General features: G+C 41.4%; 1 long non-coding RNA gene across 1 annotated transcript; it reads right to left on the bottom strand.

Annotated features, from left to right (window-relative positions):
- Positions 1–7,506: 7,506 nt before the first annotated feature.
- On the bottom strand, positions 7,507–14,076 carry LOC120980167. The gene is made up of 2 exons (XR_005774479.1): positions 12,866–14,076; positions 7,507–11,610 (listed from the first exon to the last, which is right to left on the bottom strand). It is a non-coding gene; the product is annotated as an uncharacterized LOC120980167 (long non-coding RNA).
- Positions 14,077–15,652: the final 1,576 nt, after the last annotated feature.

Genomic DNA, 15,652 nt, shown 5'->3' with positions numbered 1-15,652 from the left:
CTTGCATTTTATGGGGGCTGCCTTTCTCAACCACATTGTCGAGCGGAGAGCCACTCTTGACAATAGGATCTGAAAAATATCAAGCTGGAAAAGCCGTTTTCTGCACTCACCTCATCTAAAAGAGAAACTGCAATGCACCTCTGCTTCTTCACTGCTCTCGCCATTATCCTTTCATAGATCTGTAACTAATTCCAACAAAGGACAGTTTCCCCAGACACCCCAACTTAAGCTTAGTCCACCAACATCTCCATGTCAAACTGTTTTCACCATAGCGAACATATAGTAAGATATGAGAGGGTTCTTACATATTTTGATGGCTATCCTGCATTAGTTTTCTTCATAACTCTGTTGATAAAACAACAATAAAGCAACAGAAGCTACCCCCCCCCCCCCCACAAACATTTCATCTCATCAACAAACACTGGTAAATAATTACAGTGAAATATGTGTAGAATAATAATTGTATATTTACCAAAGAACACAGGTTCATAGCATTCGCCAGCGAAATCATATAGGGATCCTGACTCTTGAACTGCACTGTTCAGAAGAATAAGAGAAGTGACCCCAACCCCACTTCGAGTCAAATGACCGTTTCGAAACATTGTTTCTTAGGAATGACATCGTACTTGCATTTTATGGGGGCTGCCTTTCTCAACCACATTGTCGAGCGGAGAGCCACTCTTGACAATAGGATCTGAAAAATATCAAGCTGGAAAAGCCGTTTTCTGCACTCACCTCATCTAAAAGAGAAACTGCAATGCACCTCTGCTTCTTCACTGCTCTCGCCATTATCCTTTCATAGATCTGTAACTAATTCCAACAAAGGACAGTTTCCCCAGACACCCCAACTTAAGCTTAGTCCACCAACATCTCCATGTCAAACTGTTTTCACCATAGCGAACATATAGTAAGATATGAGAGGGTTCTTACATATTTTGATGGCTATCCTGCATTAGTTTTCTTCATAACTCTGTTGATAAAACAACAATAAAGCAACAGAAGCTACCCCCCCCCCCCCACAAACATTTCATCTCATCAACAAACACTGGTAAACAATTACAGTGAAATATGTGTAGAATAATAATTGTATATTTACCAAAGAACACAGGTTCATAGCATTCGCCAGCGAAATCATATAGGGATCCTGACTCTTGAACTGCACTGTTCAGAAGAATAAGAGAAGTGACCCCAACCCCACTTCGAGTCAAATGACCGTTTCGAAACATTGTTTCTTAGGAATGACATCGTACTTGCATTTTATGGGGGCTGCCTTTCTCAACCACATTGTCGAGCGGAGAGCCACTCTTGACAATAGGATCTGAAAAATATCAAGCTGGAAAAGCCGTTTTCTGCACTCACCTCATCTAAAAGAGAAACTGCAATGCACCTCTGCTTCTTCACTGCTCTCGCCATTATCCTTTCATAGATCTGTAACTAATTCCAACAAAGGACAGTCTCCCCAGACACCCCAACTTAAGCTTAGTCCACCAACATCTCCATGTCAAACTGTTTTCACCATAGCGAACATATAGTAAGATATGAGAGGGTTCTTACATATTTTGATGGCTATCCTGCATTAGTTTTCTTCATAACTCTGTTGATAAAACAACAAAAAAGCAACAGAAGCTACCCCCCCCCCCCCCCACAAACATTTCATCTCATCAACAAACACTGGTAAACAATTACAGTGAAATATGTGTAGAATAATAATTGTATATTTACCAAAGAACACAGGTTCATAGCATTCGCCAGTGAAATCATATAGGGATCCTGACTCTTGAACTGCACTGTTCAGAAGAATAAGAGAAGTGACCCCAACCCCACTTCGAGTCAAATGACCGTTTCGAAACATTGTTTCTTAGGAATGACATCGTACTTGCATTTTATGGGGGCTGCCTTTCTCAACCACATTGTCGAGCGGAGAGCCACTCTTGACAATAGGATCTGAAAAATATCAAGCTGGAAAAGCCGTTTTCTGCACTCACCTCATCTAAAAGAGAAACTGCAATGCACCTCTGCTTCTTCACTGCTCTCGCCATTATCCTTTCATAGATCTGTAACTAATTCCAACAAAGGACAGTCTCCCCAGACACCCCAACTTAAGCTTCGTCCACCAACATCTCCATGTCCAACTGTTTTCACCATAGCGAACATATAGTAAGATATGAGAGGGTTCTTACATATTTTGATGGCTATCCTGCATTAGTTTTCTTCATAACTCTGTTGATAAAACAACAATAAAGCAACAGAAGCTACCCCCCCCCCCCACAAACATTTCATCTCATCAAGAAACACTGGTAAACAATTACAGTGAAATATGTGTAGAATAATAATTGTATATTTACCAAAGAACACAGGTTCATAGCATTCGCCAGCGAAATCATACAGGGATCCTGACTCCTGAACTGCACTGTTCAGAAGAATAAGAGAAGTGACCCCAACCCCACTTCGAGTCAAATGACCGTTTCGAAACATTGTTTCTTAGGAATGACATCGTACTTGCATTTTATGGGGGCTGCCTTTCTCAACCACATTGTCGAGCGGAGAGCCACTCTTGACAATAGGATCTGAAAAATATCAAGCTGGAAAAGCCGTTTTCTGCACTCACCTCATCTAAAAGAGAAACTGCAATGCACCTCTGCTTCTTCACTGCTCTCGCCATTATCCTTTCATAGATCTGTAACTAATTCCAACAAAGGACAGTCTCCCCAGACACCCCAACTTAAGCTTAGTCCACCAACATCTCCATGTCAAACTGTTTTCACCATAGCGAACATATAGTAAGATATGAGAGGGTTCTTACATATTTTGATGGCTATCCTGCATTAGTTTTCTTCATAACTCTGTTGATAAAACAACAATAATGCAACAGAAGCTACCCCCCTTCCCCCCCCCAACAAACATTTCATCTCATCAACAAACACTGGTAAACAATTACAGTGAAATATGTGTAGAATAATAATTGTATATTTACCAAAGAACACAGGTTCATAGCATTCGCCAGTGAAATCATATAGGGATCCTGACTCTTGAACTGCACTGTTCAGAAGAATAAGAGAAGTGACCCCAACCCCACTTCGAGTCAAATGACCGTTTCGAAACATTGTTTCTTAGGAATGACATCGTACTTGCATTTTATGGGGGCTGCCTTTCTCAACCACATTGTCGAGCGGAGAGCCACTCTTGACAATAGGATCTGAAAAATATCAAGCTGGAAAAGCCGTTTTCTGCACTCACCTCATCTAAAAGAGAAACTGCAATGCACCTCTGCTTCTTCACTGCTCTCGCCATTATCCTTTCATAGATCTGTAACTAATTCCAACAAAGGACAGTCTCCCCAGACACCCCAACTTAAGCTTAGTCCACCAACATCTCCATGTCAAACTGTTTTCACCATAGCGAACATATAGTAAGATATGAGAGGGTTCTTACATATTTTGATGGCTATCCTGCATTAGTTTTCTTCATAACTCTGTTGATAAAACAACAATAAAGCAACAGAAGCTACCCCCCCCCCCCACAAACATTTCATCTCATCAACAAACACTGGTAAACAATTACAGTGAAATATGTGTAGAATAATAATTGTATATTTACCAAAGAACACAGGTTCATAGCATTCGCCAGCGAAATCATATAGGGATCCTGACTCTTGAACTGCACTGTTCAGAAGAATAAGAGAAGTGACCCCAACCCCACTTCGAGTCAAATGACCGTTTCGAAACATTGTTTCTTAGGAATGACATCGTACTTGCATTTTATGGGGGCTGCCTTTCTCAACCACATTGTCGAGCGGAGAGCCACTCTTGACAATAGGATCTGAAAAATATCAAGCTGGAAAAGCCGTTTTCTGCACTCACCTCATCTAAAAGAGAAACTGCAATGCACCTCTGCTTCTTCACTGCTCTCGCCATTATCCTTTCATAGATCTGTAACTAATTCCAACAAAGGACAGTCTCCCCAGACACCCCAACTTAAGCTTAGTCCACCAACATCTCCATGTCAAACTGTTTTCACCATAGCGAACATATAGTAAGATATGAGAGGGTTCTTACATATTTTGATGGCTATCCTGCATTAGTTTTCTTCATAACTCTGTTGATAAAACAACAAAAAAGCAACAGAAGCTACCCCCCCCACAAACATTTCATCTCATCAACAAACACTGGTAAACAATTACAGTGAAATATGTGTAGAATAATAATTGTATATTTACCAAAGAACACAGGTTCATAGCATTCGCCAGTGAAATCATATAGGGATCCTGACTCTTGAACTGCACTGTTCAGAAGAATAAGAGAAGTGACCCCAACCCCACTTCGAGTCAAATGACCGTTTCGAAACATTGTTTCTTAGGAATGACATCGTACTTGCATTTTATGGGGGCTGCCTTTCTCAACCACATTGTCGAGCGGAGAGCCACTCTTGACAATAGGATCTGAAAAATATCAAGCTGGAAAAGCCGTTTTCTGCACTCACCTCATCTAAAAGAGAAACTGCAATGCACCTCTGCTTCTTCACTGCTCTCGCCATTATCCTTTCATAGATCTGTAACTAATTCCAACAAAGGACAGTCTCCCCAGACACCCCAACTTAAGCTTAGTCCACCAACATCTCCATGTCAAACTGTTTTCACCATAGCGAACATATAGTAAGATATGAGAGGGTTCTTACATATTTTGATGGCTATCCTGCATTAGTTTTCTTCATAACTCTGTTGATAAAACAACAAAAAAGCAACAGAAGCTACCCCCTCCCCCCCCACAAACATTTCATCTCATCAACAAACACTGGTAAACAATTACAGTGAAATATGTGTAGAATAATAATTGTATATTTACCAAAGAACACAGGTTCATAGCATTCGCCAGTGAAATCATATAGGGATCCTGACTCTTGAACTGCACTGTTCAGAAGAATAAGAGAAGTGACCCCAACCCCACTTCGAGTCAAATGACCGTTTCGAAACATTGTTTCTTAGGAATGACATCGTACTTGCATTTTATGGGGGCTGCCTTTCTCAACCACATTGTCGAGCGGAGAGCCACTCTTGACAATAGGATCTGAAAAATATCAAGCTGGAAAAGCCGTTTTCTGCACTCACCTCATCTAAAAGAGAAACTGCAATGCACCTCTGCTTCTTCACTGCTCTCGCCATTATCCTTTCATAGATCTGTAACTAATTCCAACAAAGGACAGTCTCCCCAGACACCCCAACTTAAGCTTAGTCCACCAACATCTCCATGTCAAACTGTTTTCACCATAGCGAACATATAGTAAGATATGAGAGGGTTCTTACATATTTTGATGGCTATCCTGCATTAGTTTTCTTCATAACTCTGTTGATAAAACAACAAAAAAGCAACAGAAGCTACCCCCCCCCCCCCCACAAACATTTCATCTCATCAACAAACACTGGTAAACAATTACAGTGAAATATGTGTAGAATAATAATTGTATATTTACCAAAGAACACAGGTTCATAGCATTCGCCAGTGAAATCATATAGGGATCCTGACTCTTGAACTGCACTGTTCAGAAGAATAAGAGAAGTGACCCCAACCCCACTTCGAGTCAAATGACCGTTTCGAAACATTGTTTCTTAGGAATGACATCGTACTTGCATTTTATGGGGGCTGCCTTTCTCAACCACATTGTCGAGCGGAGAGCCACTCTTGACAATAGGATCTGAAAAATATCAAGCTGGAAAAGCCGTTTTCTGCACTCACCTCATCTAAAAGAGAAACTGCAATGCACCTCTGCTTCTTCACTGCTCTCGCCATTATCCTTTCATAGATCTGTAACTAATTCCAACAAAGGACAGTCTCCCCAGACACCCCAACTTAAGCTTAGTCCACCAACATCTCCATGTCAAACTGTTTTCACCATAGCGAACATATAGTAAGATATGAGAGGGTTCTTACATATTTTGATGGCTATCCTGCATTAGTTTTCTTCATAACTCTGTTGATAAAACAACAAAAAAGCAACAGAAGCTACCCCCCCCCCCCCCCCCAAACATTTCATCTCATCAACAAACACTGGTAAACAATTACAGTGAAATATGTGTAGAATAATAATTGTATATTTACCAAAGAACACAGGTTCATAGCATTCGCCAGCGAAATCATATAGGGATCCTGACTCTTGAACTGCACTGTTCAGAAGAATAAGAGAAGTGACCCCAACCCCACTTCGAGTCAAATGACCGTTTCGAAACATTGTTTCTTAGGAATGACATCGTACTTGCATTTTATGGGGGCTGCCTTTCTCAACCACATTGTCGAGCGGAGAGCCACTCTTGACAATAGGATCTGAAAAATATCAAGCTGGAAAAGCCGTTTTCTGCACTCACCTCATCTAAAAGAGAAACTGCAATGCACCTCTGCTTCTTCACTGCTCTCGCCATTATCCTTTCATAGATCTGTAACTAATTCCAACAAAGGACAGTTTCCCCAGACACCCCAACTTAAGCTTAGTCCACCAACATCTCCATGTCAAACTGTTTTCACCATAGCGAACATATAGTAAGATATGAGAGGGTTCTTACATATTTTGATGGCTATCCTGCATTAGTTTTCTTCATAACTCTGTTGATAAAACAACAATAAAGCAACAGAAGCTACCCCCCCCCCCCCCACAAACATTTCATCTCATCAACAAACACTGGTAAACAATTACAGTGAAATATGTGTAGAATAATAATTGTATATTTACCAAAGAACACAGGTTCATAGCATTCGCCAGTGAAATCATATAGGGATCCTGACTCTTGAACTGCACTGTTCAGAAGAATAAGAGAAGTGACCCCAACCCCACTTCGAGTCAAATGACCGTTTCGAAACATTGTTTCTTAGGAATGACATCGTACTTGCATTTTATGGGGGCTGCCTTTCTCAACCACATTGTCGAGCGGAGAGCCACTCTTGACAATAGGATCTGAAAAATATCAAGCTGGAAAAGCCGTTTTCTGCACTCACCTCATCTAAAAGAGAAACTGCAATGCACCTCTGCTTCTTCACTGCTCTCGCCATTATCCTTTCATAGATCTGTAACTAATTCCAACAAAGGACAGTCTCCCCAGACACCCCAACTTAAGCTTAGTCCACCAACATCTCCATGTCAAACTGTTTTCACCATAGCGAACATATAGTAAGATATGAGAGGGTTCTTACATATTTTGATGGCTATCCTGCATTAGTTTTCTTCATAACTGTTGATAAAACAACAAAAAAGCAACAGAAGCTACCCCCCTCCCCCCCCCAACAAACATTTCATCTCATCAACAAACACTGGTAAACAATTACAGTGAAATATGTGTAGAATAATAATTGTATATTTACCAAAGAACACAGGTTCATAGCATTCGCCAGTGAAATCATATAGGGATCCTGACTCTTGAACTGCACTGTTCAGAAGAATAAGAGAAGTGACCCCAACCCCACTTCGAGTCAAATGACCGTTTCGAAACATTGTTTTAGGAATGACATCGTACTTGCATTTTATGGGGGCTGCCTTTCTCAACCACATTGTCGAGCGGAGAGCCACTCTTGACAATAGGATCTGAAAAATATCAAGCTGGAAAAGCCGTTTTCTGCACTCACCTCATCTAAAAGAGAAACTGCAATGCACCTCTGCTTCTTCACTGCTCTCGCCATTATCCTTTCATAGATCTGTAACTAATTCCAACAAAGGACAGTCTCCCCAGACACCCCAACTTAAGCTTAGTCCACCAACATCTCCATGTCAAACTGTTTTCACCATAGCGAACATATAGTAAGATATGAGAGGGTTCTTACATATTTTGATGGCTATCCTGCATTAGTTTTCTTCATAACTCTGTTGATAAAACAACAAAAAAGCAACAGAAGCTACCCCCTCCCCCCCCACAAACATTTCATCTCATCAACAAACACTGGTAAACAATTACAGTGAAATATGTGTAGAATAATAATTGTATATTTACCAAAGAACACAGGTTCATAGCATTCGCCAGTGAAATCATATAGGGATCCTGACTCTTGAACTGCACTGTTCAGAAGAATAAGAGAAGTGACCCCAACCCCACTTCGAGTCAAATGACCGTTTCGAAACATTGTTTCTTAGGAATGACATCGTACTTGCATTTTATGGGGGCTGCCTTTCTCAACCACATTGTCGAGCGGAGAGCCACTCTTGACAATAGGATCTGAAAAATATCAAGCTGGAAAAGCCGTTTTCTGCACTCACCTCATCTAAAAGAGAAACTGCAATGCACCTCTGCTTCTTCACTGCTCTCGCCATTATCCTTTCATAGATCTGTAACTAATTCCAACAAAGGACAGTCTCCCCAGACACCCCAACTTAAGCTTAGTCCACCAACATCTCCATGTCAAACTGTTTTCACCATAGCGAACATATAGTAAGATATGAGAGGGTTCTTACATATTTTGATGGCTATCCTGCATTAGTTTTCTTCATAACTCTGTTGATAAAACAACAAAAAAGCAACAGAAGCTACCCCCCCCCCCCCCCACAAACATTTCATCTCATCAACAAACACTGGTAAACAATTACAGTGAAATATGTGTAGAATAATAATTGTATATTTACCAAAGAACACAGGTTCATAGCATTCGCCAGTGAAATCATATAGGGATCCTGACTCTTGAACTGCACTGTTCAGAAGAATAAGAGAAGTGACCCCAACCCCACTTCGAGTCAAATGACCGTTTCGAAACATTGTTTCTTAGGAATGACATCGTACTTGCATTTTATGGGGGCTGCCTTTCTCAACCACATTGTCGAGCGGAGAGCCACTCTTGACAATAGGATCTGAAAAATATCAAGCTGGAAAAGCCGTTTTCTGCACTCACCTCATCTAAAAGAGAAACTGCAATGCACCTCTGCTTCTTCACTGCTCTCGCCATTATCCTTTCATAGATCTGTAACTAATTCCAACAAAGGACAGTCTCCCCAGACACCCCAACTTAAGCTTAGTCCACCAACATCTCCATGTCAAACTGTTTTCACCATAGCGAACATATAGTAAGATATGAGAGGGTTCTTACATATTTTGATGGCTATCCTGCATTAGTTTTCTTCATAACTCTGTTGATAAAACAACAAAAAAGCAACAGAAGCTACCCCCCCCCCCCCCCACAAACATTTCATCTCATCAACAAACACTGGTAAACAATTACAGTGAAATATGTGTAGAATAATAATTGTATATTTACCAAAGAACACAGGTTCATAGCATTCGCCAGCGAAATCATATAGGGATCCTGACTCTTGAACTGCACTGTTCAGAAGAATAAGAGAAGTGACCCCAACCCCACTTCGAGTCAAATGACCGTTTCGAAACATTGTTTCTTAGGAATGACATCGTACTTGCATTTTATGGGGGCTGCCTTTCTCAACCACATTGTCGAGCGGAGAGCCACTCTTGACAATAGGATCTGAAAAATATCAAGCTGGAAAAGCCGTTTTCTGCACTCACCTCATCTAAAAGAGAAACTGCAATGCACCTCTGCTTCTTCACTGCTCTCGCCATTATCCTTTCATAGATCTGTAACTAATTCCAACAAAGGACAGTCTCCCCAGACACCCCAACTTAAGCTTAGTCCACCAACATCTCCATGTCAAACTGTTTTCACCATAGCGAACATATAGTAAGATATGAGAGGGTTCTTACATATTTTGATGGCTATCCTGCATTAGTTTTCTTCATAACTCTGTTGATAAAACAACAAAAAAGCAACAGAAGCTACCCCCCCCACAAACATTTCATCTCATCAACAAACACTGGTAAATAATTACAGTGAAATATGTGTAGAATAATAATTGTATATTTACCAAAGAACACAGGTTCATAGCATTCGCCAGCGAAATCATATAGGGATCCTGACTCTTGAACTGCACTGTTCAGAAGAATAAGAGAAGTGACCCCAACCCCACTTCGAGTCAAATGACCGTTTCGAAACATTGTTTCTTAGGAATGACATCGTACTTGCATTTTATGGGGGCTGCCTTTCTCAACCACATTGTCGAGCGGAGAGCCACTCTTGACAATAGGATCTGAAAAATATCAAGCTGGAAAAGCCGTTTTCTGCACTCACCTCATCTAAAAGAGAAACTGCAATGCACCTCTGCTTCTTCACTGCTCTCGCCATTATCCTTTCATAGATCTGTAACTAATTCCAACAAAGGACAGTCTCCCCAGACACCCCAACTTAAGCTTAGTCCACCAACATCTCCATGTCAAACTGTTTTCACCATAGCGAACATATAGTAAGATATGAGAGGGTTCTTACATATTTTGATGGCTATCCTGCATTAGTTTTCTTCATAACTCTGTTGATAAAACAACAATAAAGCAACAGAAGCTACCCCCCCCCCCACAAACATTTCATCTCATCAACAAACACTGGTAAACAATTACAGTGAAATATGTGTAGAATAATAATTGTATATTTACCAAAGAACACAGGTTCATAGCATTCGCCAGCGAAATCATATAGGGATCCTGACTCTTGAACTGCACTGTTCAGAAGAATAAGAGAAGTGACCCCAACCCCACTTCGAGTCAAATGACCGTTTCGAAACATTGTTTCTTAGGAATGACATCGTACTTGCATTTTATGGGGGCTGCCTTTCTCAACCACATTGTCGAGCGGAGAGCCACTCTTGACAATAGGATCTGAAAAATATCAAGCTGGAAAAGCCGTTTTCTGCACTCACCTCATCTAAAAGAGAAACTGCAATGCACCTCTGCTTCTTCACTGCTCTCGCCATTATCCTTTCATAGATCTGTAACTAATTCCAACAAAGGACAGTCTCCCCAGACACCCCAACTTAAGCTTCGTCCACCAACATCTCCATGTCCAACTGTTTTCACCATAGCGAACATATAGTAAGATATGAGAGGGTTCTTACATATTTTGATGGCTATCCTGCATTAGTTTTCTTCATAACTCTGTTGATAAAACAACAATAAAGCAACAGAAGCTACCCCCCCCCCACAAACATTTCATCTCATCAAGAAACACTGGTAAACAATTACAGTGAAATATGTGTAGAATAATAATTGTATATTTACCAAAGAACACAGGTTCATAGCATTCGCCAGCGAAATCATATAGGGATCCTGACTCTTGAACTGCACTGTTCAGAAGAATAAGAGAAGTGACCCCAACCCCACTTCGAGTCAAATGACCGTTTCGAAACATTGTTTCTTAGGAATGACATCGTACTTGCATTTTATGGGGGCTGCCTTTCTCAACCACATTGTCGAGCGGAGAGCCACTCTTGACAATAGGATCTGAAAAATATCAAGCTGGAAAAGCCGTTTTCTGCACTCACCTCATCTAAAAGAGAAACTGCAATGCACCTCTGCTTCTTCACTGCTCTCGCCATTATCCTTTCATAGATCTGTAACTAATTCCAACAAAGGACAGTCTCCCCAGACACCCCAACTTAAGCTTAGTCCACCAACATCTCCATGTCCAACTGTTTTCACCATAGCGAACATATAGTAAGATATGAGAGGGTTCTTACATATTTTGATGGCTATCCTGCATTAGTTTTCTTCATAACTCTGTTGATAAAACAACAATAATGCAACAGAAGCTACCCCCCTTCCCCCCCCAACAAACATTTCATCTCATCAACAAACACTGGTAAACAATTACAGTGAAATATGTGTAGAATAATAATTGTATATTTACCAAAGAACACAGGTTCATAGCATTCGCCAGTGAAATCATATAGGGATCCTGACTCTTGAACTGCACTGTTCAGAAGAATAAGAGAAGTGACCCCAACCCCACTTCGAGTCAAATGACCGTTTCGAAACATTGTTTCTTAGGAATGACATCGTACTTGCATTTTATGGGGGCTGCCTTTCTCAACCACATTGTCGAGCGGAGAGCCACTCTTGACAATAGGATCTGAAAAATATCAAGCTGGAAAAGCCGTTTTCTGCACTCACCTCATCTAAAAGAGAAACTGCAATGCACCTCTGCTTCTTCACTGCTCTCGCCATTATCCTTTCATAGATCTGTAACTAATTCCAACAAAGGACAGTCTCCCCAGACACCCCAACTTAAGCTTAGTCCACCAACATCTCCATGTCAAACTGTTTTCACCATAGCGAACATATAGTAAGATATGAGAGGGTTCTTACATATTTTGATGGCTATCCTGCATTAGTTTTCTTCATAACTCTGTTGATAAAACAACAAAAAAGCAACAGAAGCTACCCCCCCCCCCCACAAACATTTCATCTCATCAACAAACACTGGTAAACAATTACAGTGAAATATGTGTAGAATAATAATTGTATATTTACCAAAGAACACAGGTTCATAGCATTCGCCAGTGAAATCATATAGGGATCCTGACTCTTGAACTGCACTGTTCAGAAGAATAAGAGAAGTGACCCCAACCCCACTTCGAGTCAAATGACCGTTTCGAAACATTGTTTCTTAGGAATGACATCGTACTTGCATTTTATGGGGGCTGCCTTTCTCAACCACATTGTCGAGCGGAGAGCCACTCTTGACAATAGGATCTGAAAAATATCAAGCTGGAAAAGCCGTTTTCTGCACTCACCTCATCTAAAAGAGAAACTGCAATGCACCTCTGCTTCTTCACTGCTCTCGCCATTATCCTTTCATAGATCTGTAACTAATTCCAACAAAGGACAGTCTCCCCAGACACCCCAACTTAAGCTTAGTCCACCAACATCTCCATGTCAAACTGTTTTCACCATAGCGAACATATAGTAAGATATGAGAGGGTTCTTACATATTTTGATGGCTATCCTGCATTAGTTTTCTTCATAACTCTGTTGATAAAACAACAAAAAAGCAACAGAAGCTACCTTCCCCCACAAACATTTCATCTCATCAACAAACACTGGTAAACAATTACAGTGAAATATGTGTAGAATAATAATTGTATATTTACCAAAGAACACAGGTTCATAGCATTCGCCAGTGAAATCATATAGGGATCCTGACTCTTGAACTGCACTGTTCAGAAGAATAAGAGAAGTGACCCCAACCCCACTTCGAGTCAAATGACCGTTTCGAAACATTGTTTCTTAGGAATGACATCGTACTTGCATTTTATGGGGGCTGCCTTTCTCAACCACATTGTCGAGCGGAGAGCCACTCTTGACAATAGGATCTGAAAAATATCAAGCTGGAAAAGCCGTTTTCTGCACTCACCTCATCTAAAAGAGAAACTGCAATGCACCTCTGCTTCTTCACTGCTCTCGCCATTATCCTTTCATAGATCTGTAACTAATTCCAACAAAGGACAGTCTCCCCAGACACCCCAACTTAAGCTTAGTCCACCAACATCTCCATGTCAAACTGTTTTCACCATAGCGAACATATAGTAAGATATGAGAGGGTTCTTACATATTTTGATGGCTATCCTGCATTAGTTTTCTTCATAACTCTGTTGATAAAACAACAAAAAAGCAACAGAAGCTACCCCCCCCCCCCCCCCACAAACATTTCATCTCATCAACAAACACTGGTAAACAATTACAGTGAAATATGTGTAGAATAATAATTGTATATTTACCAAAGAACACAGGTTCATAGCATTCGCCAGTGAAATCATATAGGGATCCTGACTCTTGAACTGCACTGTTCAGAAGAATAAGAGAAGTGACCCCAACCCCACTTCGAGTCAAATGACCGTTTCGAAACATTGTTTCTTAGGAATGACATCGTACTTGCATTTTATGGGGGCTGCCTTTCTCAACCACATTGTCGAGCGGAGAGCCACTCTTGACAATAGGATCTGAAAAATATCAAGCTGGAAAAGCCATTTTCTGCACTCACCTCATCTAAAAGAGAAACTGCAATGCACCTCTGCTTCTTCACTGCTCTCGCCATTATCCTTTCATAGATCTGTAACTAATTCCAACAAAGGACAGTCTCCCCAGACACCCCAACTTAAGCTTAGTCCACCAACATCTCCATGTCAAACTGTTTTCACCATAGTGAAACATATAGTAAGATATGAGAGCGCTCTTACATTTCTGGTTGGCCATCCTGCGCTAAATTGAGTTTCCTTCATAACTCTGCTGATAAAAAAGAATAAAGCAATACAACCCACCTCCCAAATACATTTCATCAAATCAACGAACACCAGCAGTTACAGTGAAATATGTGTATATATGGCCTCATGCACACGACAGTTGTTTCTCTCGGCCTCCGTTCCGTTTTTTTTGCGTATAGGATGGGGACCCATTTATTTCAATGGGTCAGCGAAAAAATGCTGATAGTTCATCCGTTTCTATTCCGCGTCCGCGTTTCCCTTCAGCAAAAAAATAGTGCATGTCCTACTTTTTTCACATTTGCGGACAAGGATAGGTATTTATTACAAGGGATCTGTGGAAAGAAACAGATCCTCCAAAAAAAAAAAATAACAGATGCCGCATACGTTTTTTTTTTTAGCGGACGCGCAATTTGCGGACACAAAAAACAACTGTCGTGTGCATGCGGCCTTAATTGTATATTTCCCACAGAAAAAAGGTTCCTAGCCATTGTAAGTGAAATCATACATGGTTGCTCTTGAATTGTACTGTTGAAATCAAGGAGAAGACAAGCGTCCACAACCCACATGATGGAAAACACTGTTGCTCAACAACAATAGTGTATATTACTTGCATTTTATGGGGGCTGCCTTCCTCAACCACTTTGTCTAACGGAGAGACACTCTTGACAAATGGATCTAAAAAATATCAAGCTGGAAAATCCTCTGCTGCACTCACCTGCAATGTCCCTTTGCACATGTTGGCGCATTCCTCATTGTTCTACTATACTGCCACTGGTGATCAATGGATTTGATAAAGATCTAGCTAGAAAAATGTTTGCTTTTGCTTATCTGAAAGGGAAACAGCACTGCACAGCTCCTTTATGCCTTTGGGCATTTTCTGGTTGTGTGTGTCCTTACTTGGAAATCTGTAGTGTCCTTCAATATTGCAATTCCAGCTAAGGGCTCTTTCACACCTGCGTTGTTGTGTTCCGGCATAGAGTTCCGTCGTCGGGGCTCTATGCCGGAAGAATCCTGATCAGGATTATCCTAATGCATTCCGAATAGAGAGAAATCCGTTCAGGATGCATCAGGATGTCTTCAGTTCCGGAACGGAACGTTTTTTGGCCGGAGAAAATACTGCAGCATGCTGCGCTTTTTGCTCCGGCCAAAAATCCGGAACACTTGCCGCAGGGCCGGATCCGGAATTAATGCCCATTGGAAGGCATTGATCCGGATCCGGCCTTAAGCTAAACGTCGTTTCGGCGCATTGCCGCATCCGACATTTAGCTTTTTCAGAGTGGTTACCATGGCTGCCGGGACGCTAAAGTCCTGGCAGCCATGGTAAAGTGTAGTGGGGAGCAGTATACTTACCGTCCGTGCGGCTCCCCGGGCGCTCCAGAGTGACGTCAGGGCGCCCCAAGCTCATGGATCATGTGATCGCATGGATCACGTCATCCATGCGCATGGGGCGCTCTGACGTCATTCTGGAGCGCCCCGGGAGCCGCACGGACTGTAAGTATACCGCTCCCCCGCTCCCCACTACTACTATGGCAACCAGGACTTTAATAGCGTCCTGGGTGCCATAGTAACACTGAACGCATTTGGAAGACGG

This window comes from Bufo bufo, chromosome 10 (assembly GCF_905171765.1).
Source record: "Bufo bufo chromosome 10, aBufBuf1.1, whole genome shotgun sequence".
In the NCBI taxonomy this organism is placed as follows: Eukaryota; Metazoa; Chordata; class Amphibia; order Anura; family Bufonidae; genus Bufo; species Bufo bufo.
This window is presented reverse-complemented; position numbering and strand designations above follow the sequence as displayed.